The sequence below is a fragment of the Antechinus flavipes genome, chromosome 1 (assembly GCF_016432865.1).
Source record: "Antechinus flavipes isolate AdamAnt ecotype Samford, QLD, Australia chromosome 1, AdamAnt_v2, whole genome shotgun sequence".
Lineage (NCBI taxonomy): Eukaryota > Metazoa > Chordata > Mammalia > Dasyuromorphia > Dasyuridae > Antechinus > Antechinus flavipes.
In genome coordinates this window covers 661,737,185-661,743,184 of record NC_067398.1, presented here as the reverse complement: position 1 = coordinate 661,743,184, position 6,000 = coordinate 661,737,185, and positions in this window count along the sequence as shown.

Sequence of the window (6,000 nt, the reverse complement as noted above, 5' to 3'; positions counted from 1 at the left end):
TCTTCTCATACTTCTCTGAATTCTTCATTATTTGTTGCTTCTTTTGGTGAAATAATATTCAGTCACATTTATGTACTACAATTTGCTTAACCATTTCTCAATTAATAAGCATCTACTTTGTTTTCAATTCTTTATTACTATAAAAGTGTTGTTATGAATATTTGGGATTATATATAGGATCTGTCTTCCTGTCTTTAGTCACTTTGGGGTCTATATGACTATTAATGGGACTTCTGGATCAAAGAGTATGGTTACTTTTTTTTTTTTTGGCTGAGGCAATTGGGGTTAAGTGACTTGCCCAGGATCACACAGCTAGGAAGTATTAAGTGTCTGAGGCCAAATTTTCACTCTGGTCCTTTTGACTTCAGGGCCAGTGCTCTATCCACTGCCACACCTAGCTGCCCTGTCACTTCTTTTTAGTATTATTCCAAATTGGTCAAAACAATTTTTTCATAGTATATTAGAATGCTTTTTTCCCCCTGACAGCCCTTCCAACATACATGTTTTCCATCTTTTGTCATTTTTATTAATTTGGGGAGTGTGTCATTTTCATTCTCAATAGTCTTATTAGTGATTTGAAATAATATTTCACATTGTTGTTAATAATTTATTATTATTCTCAGAATTGCTTTTATTCATTAATTGCTATGCTATTAAATTTTTAAACATTTCTATTACATACCTACTGACCACTGATAGAAAAATAAGGAATCAAATCTATATAAAACTTCTAGAATTTAACAAAGTAGAACTAAACAAATTAACATACAGCCATTCATTATGTGTTCTCCAAATGTATTGGAAGTTCTCTCTTCTTTATTGTATTTTTAGAACTTAGTTGTAGTTAATGTATATATATTCAGAATGATAACTAGCCATTTTTGCACCCAGGGCAAATAGCATTAAAGAAAAAGTCCCCTCAAACAACAAAAATAACTGACATGTATACAGCAGTTTAAATTTTATAATGCACTTCATTACTTTTGAATTTCATAACAACCTTTTGAACATTATAGGTATTAACTTTATTTTACAAATGAGAAAACAGGCTAAGAAAAGTTAAGTAATTTATTCATAGCATGCAGGTAGTTGGTGCAGTAATTAAGAGCACTGAACTTAGAGTTAGCAAGACCAGAGCTCAAATATGAATTCAGACACTATTAACAGTGTAAATCTGGGCAAGTTACTAAATGTTATATGTCTCAGTTTCCCCATCTGTAAAGTGGGGGTAATAAGAGCATCTACCTCTCTCAAAGGATTGTTGTGACGATCAAATTTGTAAAGTAAAAGTCAGGATAAAAATACAGGGCATCCTAACTCCCCTAAAGTATGTTAACATGTTAAAATAAATTCATTTGGAAGGAAGAAGAGTGAGACAACTAAAGGCTGCTTGTGGTATGGCTATTGCCTACAGGAGGACCAGCAGATTCTAAACGTCCACCTGGAATGTGGCTGTAGTGAGGGAGCAAAGGAAGCTGGTCACCATTAACCCTACTTTGTCTAATTATTCTTGCTAAGCTTAAATCATTTAGTACAAATGAATGAGAATGAAAGAAGCTTGAAAAAATCCTTGCTCTCAGAGTTCATGCTCTAATGAGGAAGAGGAGGGAGAAAATACAGATTTCTGTTTTGGTCAGAAACCTTGAGGATCTTGCCTCCCAGATTTAATTTTTTGTTTTGACTAGGTGAAAGAGATTTTTGCCTCAATTGCTACCTAGCCTAAATCATTCAGTAAAACTGAGACCTCTTGAAAACCTTAGCATAAAAAGGCCCTGCATCCAGGGCCATTTCCAGTGATCCTCATCTATATCTGGTCACTGAACCCAGATGGCTCTGGAGGGGAAATGAGGCAGGTGACCTTGTACAGTCCCACTACCCCCCACTTAAATCCAGTTCACTTCCTTGATGTCATAGTCCTCTTTGAGAATGAAGGACAAACATCATAGATTTTAGCTATGTCAGATGATTAAATCCTGTGGTCTTTAGGGTGCAAAGCAAATTGTAATGCTTTTTTTTTTTTTTAATTATAGCTTTTTATTGACAGAACATATGTATGGATAATTTTTACAAGATTGTCCCTTGTACTCACTTCTGTTCCAGCTTTTCCCTTCCCTCCCTCCACCCCCCTCCCCTAGATGGCAGACAGTCTCATACATGTTAAACATGTTAAAGTATATCTTAGATACAATATATGTGTGTAGATCTATACAATTCTCTTGTTGCACAAGAAAAATTAGATTCAGAAGGTTAAAATAACCTGAGAAGAAAAACAAAAATGCAAGTAGTCCACATTCATTTCCTAGTGTTCCTTCTCTGGGTGTAGCTGATTCTATCATTGATCAGCTGGAACTGAATTGGATCTTCTTTGTTGAAGATATCCACTTCCATCAGAATACATCCTCAAATAGTATCATTGTTGAAGTGTATAATGATCTCCTGGTTCTGCTCATTTCATTTAGTATCCATCCCTATAAGTCTTTCCAAGACTCTCTGTATTCATCCTGCTGGTCATTTCTTACAGAACAATATTCCATAACATTCATATACCACAATGTATTCAGTCATTCTCCAGTTGATGGGAATCCATTCAATTTCCAGTTTCTAGCCACTACAAAAATGGCTGCCACCAATATTTTTGTATACATGGGTCCCTTTCCCTTCTTTAATATCTCTTTGGGATGTAAGCCCAGTAATAACATTGCTGGATCAAAGGGTATGCACAGTTTGATAACTTTTTGAGCATAGTTCAAATTGCTCTCCAGAATGGCTGGATCTGTTCACAACTCCACCAACAATGGTAATGTTTCTTCTTTAATATCTTTTCCATTGATGAACATCACCTGTGTTCCCGATGCTGAACCACAATACAGTCTCAAGGACTTTGATGAAAACTTTCTTTTCCCAGTCTTCATTAACTGAAGCTGTAGCTAATATCTACAAGAGTAGTTGCCAGGCTGCATCCCCGTAGGAATTGATTCCAAGGATGGTGGCTGAGGGTACTGAGTTGAAAGCATTGCTATTCCCTAGGGTTGTAATTTTTTTTGCTTTTGTTTTTTAAGACAAAAGGAATTTATTGTTACCCCAAGCATCAAACAGTTGGAGTAGAGCTGGCCCTATTCCCTAGGTGCTTAGCAGGGCCCTGGGTCTTCTCCACAGGATCCAAGAGGATAATGGTTAAGGTATCTGGAACACGTGACTGCTTCCTCTTCCTACCTCAGATGGCCTTGTCACAGTTAGGTTAACTTGCCTGCCTTTCATGTTGTCTTATTACATCTCCTTTCATAGTCCCTGTTTCTATTGTCAATTGCTTTGCATTATTTCAAAGAGATGGTTTCTTTTTGTATTTTTTAATGTCATTAAAGTGTTGAACTTATTTATCTCTTTCATCTTGTTTGATTTAATCTATTCTTTTACTCAATGCTTTCTTCATTCCAATTGTTATCCAATGTCTTATATAATGTATGACATAATACATTATAACAAATTTGTTCAATACAGCATAACATTACTATATGTATTATTTAATATAGTGAAAATTTTAACTCTTGTAGACCTACATACTTGAAAAGCATGCCTATTTTGTTGCTGGTCAACATTCAATCAATAGATAGAATAATATTTGTCAGCCCCATATGGTACCACTCTGATGACCCATTGGCATTTCAAGGACAGCAGCCTTTGCATAATGATGGAATGGGAAAATCCTTGGCCTGGGATTCAGGAGACCTAAGTTTTAATTCAAAATCTGCTATAATCAAAAAAAAAAATCTGCTATAATCGTGTGACCTGCAATGCATTATTTTCCCTCTTTCTGCTTCAGTTTCTTCAGCCATAAAATAAGGGAGTTACATTTGATTTCATATGTTCCTCTGGCTGCTATAACTATATGGTATCTTTTCCAGCATTGTTTATACCTGTGCTAGATGTTGTGGCAGTTTATATATTGAAAGGAACAGTCCCTATTCTCAAAAAACTTATGTAGTTGGGGAAATAAATTTAAAAAACAAAACAAAACAAACAACAAAAACCAGATAGTGTGGCAACACTGGATAAAGCAATGGACCTGAAGACAGGAATAGCTGAATTCAAATTCTACTTTCAGATAGTTGTTGCATACTCTGGCGTCAGGAGGACCCGAATTCAAATTTGGCCTCTGACAAAAAATTTCTTAGCTGAGTGGGAGTCACTTAACCCCAAATCCTCAACAAAAACAAAACAAAACAAAAACAGATACTAGCAGCATGACCCTGGGAAAATCGTCTAACTTACTTCCCTCAGTTTCCTCATCTGTAAAATGAGAGTAATAAAAACACCTTCCAGGATTATAATGAGGATCAAATGAGGCAATAAAGCAAAACTTCAAGATGACATCTAAATTCTAGCTGTTATTATTGGACATATATGAGTGTTAAATGATAGCATTATAAGGGGATCATCCGAATTCTGATAGTGTGACTTTGGGCTTGCACCTTTCCCTCTCTTGCCTATAATGGGCCAGAACTCTGAAACAAAGATTCTTACAAGGTATTAACTCAGTGGAATTGATAAAACAATGGTTATCTAGTTTAGCATGATAATTAATAGTTCTCTAGTTCAGTATGACTGACTGAATTAATCTTACAACAAATAATGATTCTCTAGTGACATAATGATTGGCTTATAGTCAGTAAGATGAATGAATTTAATTGTAATAAGAGTATTTAAGAGGCCAGAGTCACACCTGGAAGGGGACTGGAATAGACTCTGGGAAGACAGAGGATGGGAGGCTGGAATACAAGCTCCTGGACTAAGGAGACTTCAAGACAGAGACCATCATGGTGATCCTCCTGCCTTCCCCACAGAAACCAAGACACATTCTGGGAGACCTCCAGAAAGCTAGCCCAGGCCCCAGAGGAAGGAAACAGATGGTGAAGGAGATAATAAAGAATTTGGACTTTATCCCTGACTATTCTTATAGTGATTATTCTGTTGAAATGAAGGCTGGTCCAAAGACCTCCAGAAAACCAACCAGAATACTACATTTTGGCACTCAATGTGGGACTAAAGATTCACATTCAGAAGTCCAAACTGACACAATCCTGAGTCCAATGAAAAAGTCTCTATGACCCAGAAATTAGGGTGAATATAAAAATAGACAAGAAAGAAACTTTGTAAAGGGCTAAACTAGTGTTTCAGCTGAAATGTGACAAATGTTTAGAAAACAGCCTTCTCCACTGCAAGGAAAATGTGTACAAAGCATAGTTAGAGTAATAAAAAAAAAAAAGGTTTGATGGTAATTTGGAATTTTAGAAAGAAACAGGTAGTGTGGCGACACTGGATAAAGCAATGGACCTGAAGACAGGAATAGCTGAATTCAAATTCTACTTTCAGATAGTTGTTGCATACTCTGGCGTCAGGAGGACCCGAATTCAAATTTGGCCTCTGACACAAAATTTCTTAGCTGAGTGGCAGTCACTCAACCCCAAATCCTCAACAAAAACAAAACAAAACAAAAACAGGTACTAGCAGCATGACCCTGGGAAAATCATCTAACTTGGTTCTCCAAGAAAGAAGAATTAGAGCTAGACAAGTAGAAACTCATAGGAGAACAATTAATTGAATATTACAATGATAATGGTCCTGATTTAATTCCTAAAGAAACATTCAATACATATAACTTAATACAATTGGCTTTAGGGAATTACATAAGTTATAGAATAAGGAAAAACAAGAAAGTACAGGAAGGACTTTAGAGCTTCAATACTCTAATATAATCAATCAGCCAAAAAGTAATCTGATGGGAGAAAGGGATTATAATTAGGGAGAATACAAGTTTTATAACCCAATAGAAGGGCAGTGTCCATTGCAAGCAACTCCAATATAATCACCAGGTGATGTGGAGAGAGCCAGAAAGTGGTGAATGGAAGTAACCAGATAGGTTACCTGCTTAGGGGAGAGGGTTTGCTTGTATCTCTACAGTTAGAGAAGGAATCAGATGGGTGTCAATGAAACGTATTCATT